The sequence below is a fragment of the Nanorana parkeri genome, unplaced genomic scaffold, assembly GCF_000935625.1.
Source record: "Nanorana parkeri isolate BGI_ZX_2015 unplaced genomic scaffold, ASM93562v1 scaffold3748, whole genome shotgun sequence".
Taxonomy (NCBI): domain Eukaryota; kingdom Metazoa; phylum Chordata; class Amphibia; order Anura; family Dicroglossidae; genus Nanorana; species Nanorana parkeri.
In genome coordinates, this window is record NW_017310016.1 from 22,504 (window position 1) to 33,306 (window position 10,803).

At 46.9% G+C, this 10,803-nt stretch overlaps 1 pseudogene; it reads right to left on the reverse strand.

Annotated features, from left to right (window-relative positions):
• Nucleotides 1-8,310, reverse strand: part of LOC108803455 — an 11,615-nt pseudogene extending 3,305 nt beyond the window's left edge.
• Nucleotides 8,311-10,803: the final 2,493 nt, after the last annotated feature.

Here is a 10,803-nt window from a genome sequence, read left to right on the forward strand (position 1 = left end):
GGGGGGGATTTTCAACAACTTGAAGACCAAAGTTCTTTTGTCATGGGACAGAGATCTTCAGATTCAGAAGGTGGAACACCAGAAGAAAGTTGTGGAAGTTAGGAGCTGTGTGAGTTTTCTAGGGACGTTGAACTCTATACTATAACCGGCACTCACATGGGCTCGTTGGCACATGAGCAGCCTCCAGTCCGGCTTTGTTCGCCAACGGAAGAGACGCTCCCTGTGCAGCCTATCTGGCTTCTTAAAGTGGTAAGAGGCTCCTATCAATGATGGACTTCCAGGGGTAACCTCTCCCCAGGCAGGTCCCTCAACCCTGGAGACTGGATCACCGTTACGGCAGATGCCAGTCTCCAGGGTTGAGGAGGAACATTGTCAGGGGAAGGTCGTTGGCATGAAATTCCTCAGAGGGCGTCCAATCACTTGGAAATTGAAGGCGTTTTGTTCTGTCATCTCGATGCTCCTGGACAACAAAGAGGCCGGGGCGTATCTAACACGTCAAGCCTTTTTCTTCTCTATTTTGCAATGATAATATTTTGATGGGAGAGGCCAATCTTCTGGATTTGACGGCAGCAGATCTACCGGGCCCCGGAATACCTTGGCAGGCGCTTTGGGCCAACGTTTCATCAATCATGGGGACTGGAAATTGAGCATCAAGTATCTTCATCGAATTTTCACAGACTGGAGTATGCCTGAAATGGACCTCATGGCAACACCATCCAATGCTCAGTGTCCACGGTTTGTTTTCCACTTCCACCACCGTCAATCGAACGCCCATCTGTATCCTTGGGATGTCGATCTGGTCTGTACGGGCCTCTCTTTGGTCCTCATTCTTCGTGTTTGGCAGAAAATCCACCAGGAGCTATTGTCCTCCATCCATGTTGGCCAAGGAGGCCGTAGTTTCTGCTGCTATCAAGCGAGCCCCCAATGAGTAACAATCTCTTATGGCCGGACCAAGTTTTCCATCCGGACCTGAGGAGGCTGGACTTGATGGCTCGGAGGTTGAACAGCGACAGTTGGAAGTTCTGAATTTGCTTCCCTCTGTTGTTGGAACTTTGATGAAATCCCGTAAGCCTTCCACCGAGTCTGAAGGCAATTCTTTGATCTCAGAAGCTTTTTGAAACCCTAAGACCCGAGATGAGTTTCACAGATCTCTGGCTCCTCCTTCAAAGAGTCTTTTTGTGCATTTTTGGAGGATAGGGTGGTCCTTCGGCCAACCTCAGATTTTCTTCCTAAGGTTCCATCAGTCTCATTTGGTCTGGGGAGAAGCAGCATCAGATTCTCAACTTTGGCAGAGATTGGACCTTGTTAAGCTCCTGTCAGTGTTTTGGAGAAGACCTGGAGACTTTAGGAAGGAGGCTGCTCCAATTTGGTTTTCCCTGGGGTCCAAAGAAGGATAAAAAAAAGCATGACCAAGGGTGGTTTCATCATGGATGGTTAAGAAGATCCAGACATCATATACAGCACATCGGCTTCCTTCTCCTTCACTACTCAAGGCCCATGCGACTAGGGGTATTGCGGTATCCTGAGCCGCATATTCTGAAATTCCCATGGAGGTGGTATGCAAGGCAACGAGATGGAGGTCGGTTGGCATTACCTGCTGGATGTCTCCTCAGCAGTTCCCTCTTTGGGTCACCAGGACGATTGAATCTAAGCAAGATATACTGGTGTGGTTTCTTGTCTGGAGGCCAATTGTTATCTTATGCTTACCGTAATATTCATCTCCTGGCCTGTCCTTGTATCAGTAAAATCCCATCACCAATGGAGGACTCTCTATGAACTGAGCTCATTCCTATCACCAATGGAGGACTCTTTATGAACTGAGCTCAATCCCATCACCAATGGAGGACTCTTTATGAACTGAGCTCAATCCCATCACCAATGGAGGACTCTTTATGAACTGAGCTCAATCCCATCACCAATGGAGGACTCTTTATGAACTGAGCTCAATCCCATCACCAATGGAGGACTCTTTATGAACTGAGCTCAATCCCATCACCAATGGAGGACTCTTTATGAACTGAGCTCAATCCCATCACCAATGGAGGACTCTTTATGAACTGAGCTCAATCCCATCACCAATGGAGGACTCTTTATGAACTGAGCTCAATCCCATCACCAATGGAGGACTCTTTATGAACTGAGCTCAATCCCATCACCAATGGAGGACTCTTTATGAACTGAGCTCAATCCCATCACCAATGGAGGACTCTTTATGAACTGAGCTCAATCCCATCACCAATGGAGGACTCTTTATGAACTGAGCTCAATCCCATCACCAATGGAGGACTCTTTATGAACTGAGCTCAATCCCATCACCAATGGAGGACTCTTTATGAACTGAGCTCAATCCCATCACCAATGGAGGACTCTTTATGAACTGAGCTCAATCCCATCACCAATGGAGGACTCTTTATGAACTGAGCTCAATCCCATCACCAATGGAGGACTCTTTATGAACTGAGCTCAATCCCATCACCAATGGAGGACTCTTTATGAACTGAGCTCAATCCCATCACCAATGGAGGACTCTTTATGAACTGAGCTCAATCCCATCACCAATGGAGGACTCTTTATGAACTGAGCTCAATCCCATCACCAATGGAGGACTCTTTATGAACTGAGCTCAATCCCATCACCAATGGAGGACTCTTTATGAACTGAGCTCAATCCCATCACCAATGGAGGACTCTTTATGAACTGAGCTCAATCCCATCACCAATGGAGGACTCTTTATGAACTGAGCTCAATCCCATCACCAATGGAGGACTCTTTATGAACTGAGCTCAATCCCATCACCAATGGAGGACTCTTTATGAACTGAGCTCAATCCCATCACCAATGGAGGACTCTTTATGAACTGAGCTCAATCCCATCACCAATGGAGGACTCTTTATGAACTGAGCTCAATCCCATCACCAATGGAGGACTCTTTATGAACTGAGCTCAATCCCATCACCAATGGAGGACTCTTTATGAACTGAGCTCAATCCCATCACCAATGGAGGACTCTTTATGAACTGAGCTCAATCCCATCACCAATGGAGGACTCTTTATGAACTGAGCTCAATCCCATCACCAATGGAGGACTCTTTATGAACTGAGCTCAATCCCATCACCAATGGAGGACTCTTTATGAACTGAGCTCAATCCCATCACCAATGGAGGACTCTTTATGAACTGAGCTCAATCCCATCACCAATGGAGGACTCTTTATGAACTGAGCTCAATCCCATCACCAATGGAGGACTCTTTATGAACTGAGCTCAATCCCATCACCAATGGAGGACTCTTTATGAACTGAGCTCAATCCCATCACCAATGGAGGACTCTTTATGAACTGAGCTCAATCCCATCACCAATGGAGGACTCTTTATGAACTGAGCTCAATCCCATCACCAATGGAGGACTCTTTATGAACTGAGCTCAATCCCATCACCAATGGAGGACTCTTTATGAACTGAGCTCAATCCCATCACCAATGGAGGACTCTTTATGAACTGAGCTCAATCCCATCACCAATGGAGGACTCTTTATGAACTGAGCTCAATCCCATCACCAATGGAGGACTCTTTATGAACTGAGCTCAATCCCATCACCAATGGAGGACTCTTTATGAACTGAGCTCAATCCCATCACCAATGGAGGACTCTTTATGAACTGAGCTCAATCCCATCACCAATGGAGGACTCTTTATGAACTGAGCTCAATCCCATCACCAATGGAGGACTCTTTATGAACTGAGCTCAATCCCATCACCAATGGAGGACTCTTTATGAACTGAGCTCAATCCCATCACCAATGGAGGACTCTTTATGAACTGAGCTCAATCCCATCACCAATGGAGGACTCTTTATGAACTGAGCTCAATCCCATCACCAATGGAGGACTCTTTATGAACTGAGCTCAATCCCATCACCAATGGAGGACTCTTTATGAACTGAGCTCAATCCCATCACCAATGGAGGACTCTTTATGAACTGAGCTCAATCCCATCACCAATGGAGGACTCTTTATGAACTGAGCTCAATCCCATCACCAATGGAGGACTCTTTATGAACTGAGCTCAATCCCATCACCAATGGAGGACTCTTTATGAACTGAGCTCAATCCCATCACCAATGGAGGACTCTTTATGAACTGAGCTCAATCCCATCACCAATGGAGGACTCTTTATGAACTGAGCTCAATCCCATCACCAATGGAGGACTCTTTATGAACTGAGCTCAATCCCATCACCAATGGAGGACTCTTTATGAACTGAGCTCAATCCCATCACCAATGGAGGACTCTTTATGAACTGAGCTCAATCCCATCACCAATGGAGGACTCTTTATGAACTGAGCTCAATCCCATCACCAATGGAGGACTCTTTATGAACTGAGCTCAATCCCATCACCAATGGAGGACTCTTTATGAACTGAGCTCAATCCCATCACCAATGGAGGACTCTTTATGAACTGAGCTCAATCCCATCACCAATGGAGGACTCTTTATGAACTGAGCTCAATCCCATCACCAATGGAGGACTCTTTATGAACTGAGCTCAATCCCATCACCAATGGAGGACTCTTTATGAACTGAGCTCAATCCCATCACCAATGGAGGACTCTTTATGAACTGAGCTCAATCCCATCACCAATGGAGGACTCTTTATGAACTGAGCTCAATCCCATCACCAATGGAGGACTCTTTATGAACTGAGCTCAATCCCATCACCAATGGAGGACTCTTTATGAACTGAGCTCAATCCCATCACCAATGGAGGACTCTTTATGAACTGAGCTCAATCCCATCACCAATGGAGGACTCTTTATGAACTGAGCTCAATCCCATCACCAATGGAGGACTCTTTATGAACTGAGCTCAATCCCATCACCAATGGAGGACTCTTTATGAACTGAGCTCAATCCCATCACCAATGGAGGACTCTTTATGAACTGAGCTCAATCCCATCACCAATGGAGGACTCTTTATGAACTGAGCTCAATCCCATCACCAATGGAGGACTCTTTATGAACTGAGCTCAATCCCATCACCAATGGAGGACTCTTTATGAACTGAGCTCAATCCCATCACCAATGGAGGACTCTTTATGAACTGAGCTCAATCCCATCACCAATGGAGGACTCTTTATGAACTGAGCTCAATCCCATCACCAATGGAGGACTCTTTATGAACTGAGCTCAATCCCATCACCAATGGAGGACTCTTTATGAACTGAGCTCAATCCCATCACCAATGGAGGACTCTTTATGAACTGAGCTCAATCCCATCACCAATGGAGGACTCTTTATGAACTGAGCTCAATCCCATCACCAATGGAGGACTCTTTATGAACTGAGCTCAATCCCATCACCAATGGAGGACTCTTTATGAACTGAGCTCAATCCCATCACCAATGGAGGACTCTTTATGAACTGAGCTCAATCCCATCACCAATGGAGGACTCTTTATGAACTGAGCTCAATCCCATCACCAATGGAGGACTCTTTATGAACTGAGCTCAATCCCATCACCAATGGAGGACTCTTTATGAACTGAGCTCAATCCCATCACCAATGGAGGACTCTTTATGAACTGAGCTCAATCCCATCACCAATGGAGGACTCTTTATGAACTGAGCTCAATCCCATCACCAATGGAGGACTCTTTATGAACTGAGCTCAATCCCATCACCAATGGAGGACTCTTTATGAACTGAGCTCAATCCCATCACCAATGGAGGACTCTTTATGAACTGAGCTCAATCCCATCACCAATGGAGGACTCTTTATGAACTGAGCTCAATCCCATCACCAATGGAGGACTCTTTATGAACTGAGCTCAATCCCATCACCAATGGAGGACTCTTTATGAACTGAGCTCAATCCCATCACCAATGGAGGACTCTTTATGAACTGAGCTCAATCCCATCACCAATGGAGGACTCTTTATGAACTGAGCTCAATCCCATCACCAATGGAGGACTCTTTATGAACTGAGCTCAATCCCATCACCAATGGAGGACTCTTTATGAACTGAGCTCAATCCCATCACCAATGGAGGACTCTTTATGAACTGAGCTCAATCCCATCACCAATGGAGGACTCTTTATGAACTGAGCTCAATCCCATCACCAATGGAGGACTCTTTATGAACTGAGCTCAATCCCATCACCAATGGAGGACTCTTTATGAACTGAGCTCAATCCCATCACCAATGGAGGACTCTTTATGAACCGAGCTCATTCCCATCACCAATGGAGGACTCATTTATTTTAAAAAAACACGACTCAGAACAGAATATTGTAAGATGTTATTTATCTTAAATTGGAATGGAAGATTATCAGACAACAAAATAAAGAAACAGAGAAGCCAGTAAGAGACTCAGCCTGACAGACTCCGCCTCAAATGGCACTGTACTGACACACGCCATCTGTTAAATGCCACCATACATGGTCAACGGTATCACTTGGTATGAATTCTCTGATGTCTGATTAGATTTCCTTGGTTTGTAAAGCACTTCCCACACGTTAAGCATGGATAAGGACGCTCTCCTGTGTGAACCCTCTTGTGCGCAACAAGATTTTCATTGTGGACGAAGCTTTTCCCACACTCTGTGCATAAAAAAGGACGCTCACCTATGTGATTTTTCTGGTGTTTAAGAAGGCTTCCTTTGTGAATGAAACATTTTCCACACTCTGAGCATGAGAAAGGACGGACACCTGTGTCGGTTCTCTCATGAAGTGCATGTTTTTGCTTGAAACTTTTCCCACATTGTAAACACGAAAAAGGACGCTCACCTGTGTGAGTTCTCTTGTATTGAATACGCTCTTCTTTTTCAGTGAAACCTTTCCCATCCTCTGAACATAAATAAGGACGCTCACCTGTGTGACTCATCTGTTGTGTATGAAGTTCATTTTTCTGCTTGAAACATTTATCACACTCTGAACATAAGAAAGGATTCACGCGGGTATGAATTCTCTGGTGTAATAGAAGGCTGTTTTTCTTGGTGAAACTTTTCCCGCACTCTGAACAAGAATAAGGACGTTCACCCGTGTGAGTCCTCTGGTGTGTATAAAGTGTATCTCTCTCCCTGAAACATTTCCCACACTCGGGGCACAAGAAAGGACGCTCATCTGTGTGAATTTTCTGATGTTTTAGAAGCTGTCCTCTTTCAGTAAAACTTTTCCCACACTCTGAACATGAATAAGGACGCTCACCCGTGTGAATCCTCTGGTGTGTATGCAGAGCATTTTTCTGCCTGAAACTTTTCCCACACTCTGGGCACAAGAAAGGACGCTCGCCTGTGTGAATTTTATGGTGTTTTAGCAGGCTTCCTTTACGAGTAAAACTTTCCCCGCACTCTGAACATGAGAAAGGATGCTCCCCGGTGTGAATTCTCTTGTGCACATTAAGTGCATTTTTCTGCTTGAAACATTTCCCACACTCTAAACATGAATGAGGATGCTCATTGGTGTGAATCCTTTGGTGTGTGTAAAGTACATTTCTATGCTTGAAACTTTTCCCGCACTCCGAACACGAAAAAGGGCGCTCACCCGTGTGAATTATCTTGTGCTGAAGAAGGTACGTTTTCTGTGTAAAACTTTTCCCACACTCTGCACATGAAAAAGGACGCTCACCGGTATGAATTCTCTGGTGTAACAGAAGGCTTTTTTGCACATTGAAACTTTTCCCGCACTCTGAACAGGAATAGGGGCGCTCACCCGAGGGAGTTCTCTGCCATTTAGGCGATGCTTTGTTTTTGGCGTGGGATTCCTTCAAATCCAAACATGACAATGATCGCTCTACTGGGTGACCTCCATCGGGTAAAGAAGGTTCCTCGGGGTTAGATGGATCTGTTGATCTCTCCGCACTCTGAGATCTCAGATGGAGGTGTGATGTCATGGGATGGGAGGGATCAGAAGGTTCCTCAGGATTAGAGGGATCCATTGATGTCTCTGAATGGGAAGGTCGGTGATGTCTATTATGAGTAATGGGATTCGGTCCCGGAGAACGTTGTGTGATGTCATCATCTTCTGTCTTCACATCTGGAGGTAACATTGGATCTTCCTCCGAGGAATTCAGAACAAAACGTCCATCTGTAAGAAAGTACAAAATTCAGAACATTTCCCGCTCTTGTGTTCCGGAGTCATAGACGTTGGTGGAGCTCCAAGAAGACCCTCAGAGCTCTGCCATGGAATTGTGTGCGACTATCACCACCGACCTATGACCCCCAATCCAGATACAGGATCCACCACACCCAAACCTCACCGAGGACCAGAACTTCACTGATGTCATTGTAACTGTGAGAATGGAGATGGACCTTCATATGGTGTACAGTATCTCCTCCTCATTGGTTGGGGACATCTATAACATATCAGACTATAATAAACTACACTGGATTTATATCCTGAGTTTTCTCGAAGAGTGACCCTGCCTGTGGATCTTCTCATCTCAGAGGTGGATAACTAGGTGTGGCGCCCGCTGCTATGTCGCTACTATAGTTAGTGTATATCTGGACTGTAGTCAATCTGGATGCTGAATGCTCTGAGTTCTGCTGGTTTCCCCGAGTCTGGTGGATTGATTGCTTCCCCCTGTTGCTGGGTTGGGCCCTCAGCATACAGTGAGGAAGGTTCCATCCTCAGACTGTGACCATTCATCTGACTCTGACCAATCCCTGAGCAGGCTCACTTAGAGGTGTGGCTGGAGGAAGGTGATAAAGGTTTGGGGACACTTTCCAGAACTCTCTCTCCCCCCTGGGGCCCTCCCTGGGAGGAGGCCTGTGTGCTACAGGATGGAGGCCTAAGATACTACAGATGCTGGGGTCCTAGAGGCCTAAGATACTACAGGATGCCTGGTCTGGGCCTCAGCATGTGGCAGGTGCTGGGGGCCTAGATGCCTAAAATACTACAGGATGCCTGGTCTGGGCCTCAGCATGTGGCAGGTGCTGGGGGCCTAGAGGCCTAAGATACCACAGGATGCCTAGCCTAGGCCTCAGCATGTGGCAGATACTGGGGGGCCTAGAGGCCTAAGATACTACAGGATGCCTGGCCTAGGCCTTATCATGTGGCAGGTGCTGGGGGCCCAGAGGCCTAAGATGCTAATGGAGAGGAAGGTGATGGAAGCCGGGCTGGAGGTGGAATCTGCTTATGGAGGAGTGTTGCGGAGGAGCCGTCTGGAACCCTGTAAGAAATCCCTCACCCTACTCTCAGGTACTATACAGAAGAGAAGCCGGTTGGGGCACTACAAGTCATGTGACGGTTCTCTCTCAGAGTCCCGGACTATTCCTGGCTGTCCTCTGGTGCTACTTCATATTGCTGGTCGCTCTCACAGGACCGTTGTGCTACTGATACAAGCCGTTGCTAAGGGAGACGACAGAGTCCTCCGAATTGTTACTCGGGTATCCTGCACCCCCCGACCCTCTCTCCTGGTTACTACTGAGCAATAAATGCTACAAAGACCCCCCGACCCGATCCTGATCCGTTCCGGAGTGTCGGTGTTGCTGGAGCTGAGAAAGGGGCCGGTGGCTGGCTGACCAGGTCGGAGAACCCAAGTTCATATCCAGCGGCTCCTTCCAGGGGTGAGCGCTACATAGGTCTCGGGAGGTTTGTCTTCCGATTATAGTGACTTCGGTGACAGAACAGATGAAGATTTAGGTGTACGTTTAATAAACCGTGATAAAACTAGCTTCATCACGAGGTAACTTTACTCAGCAGATCTCTTTGTTTGTCTCGGCTGCACAGAGGCTGTTTAATAACCTGCGAACAGAAAACTTATCTCACGAAACAGCTGTGAAAGGCTGAGATAAGTCGTCACGGTGATCGGTAGAGAAAGCATACCCAGACAGGAAGTCTCTATGACAGGAAGTGATGTCACCTCTAAATAGGAAGTTTTAGCTGTGAGGTGATTTCAGAGGAGACATTGCTGGGACTGGCAGCAGAGGAGGTAATAAGATATTATGTTATATATACATCCAGTAACCCCTCCCCCGTCATGTCCGTCCTCGTCCTCCGTAGTCAATGTGACCTCTTTTATCTCCGGAAGATTCTTCTACACATATATAGTGCGGGGAAACGTATATGAACGTCTTCAGGGTCAGAATATTTCCCTGTGTACGGGGCCGGAGCATTTCCTTCATTTTAGACATTTTCATATCTCTAAAATGAGAGAAATGGACAACTTTCCACACAATGTATTCAGGTGACGGACACACCCCTAACCACGCCCCCGGCTGTGCGCACCAATCAGAATTTATATACCAAAAATGATTGGTTAGACCCCAAATTGTTTTATTTTTTACCATTTACTTTTTATATTGTTTTTTTTGAAAAGGCAAAACGCATAACTGAGAGATAAGATGAAGGTTCTCGTATAGAGGTCCATACATCAGACCAGACGAGGGACAACTGAGGAGACAATGGGAGAGGAGAGACAAGGGGAGAGGAGAGACGAGGGACAGAGGCGAAGAGAGACGAGGGACAACTGAGGGGAGACGAGGGACAACTGAGGGGAGACCAGGGACAACTGAGGAGAGACAAGGGACAGAGAGAAGAGGGACAACTGAGGAGAGACGAGGGACAGAGGCGAAGAGAGACGAGGGACAACTGAGGAGAGACGAGTGACAACTGAGGGGAGACGAGGGACAACTGAGGGGAGACGAGGGACAACTGAGGGGAGACAAGGGACAGAGGAGAAGAGAGACGAGGGACAACTGAGGAGAGACGAGGGACAACTGAGGGGAGACGAGGGACAACTGAGGGGAGACGAGGGACAACTGAGGGGAGACGAGGGACAACTGAGGGGAGACGAGGGACAACTGAGG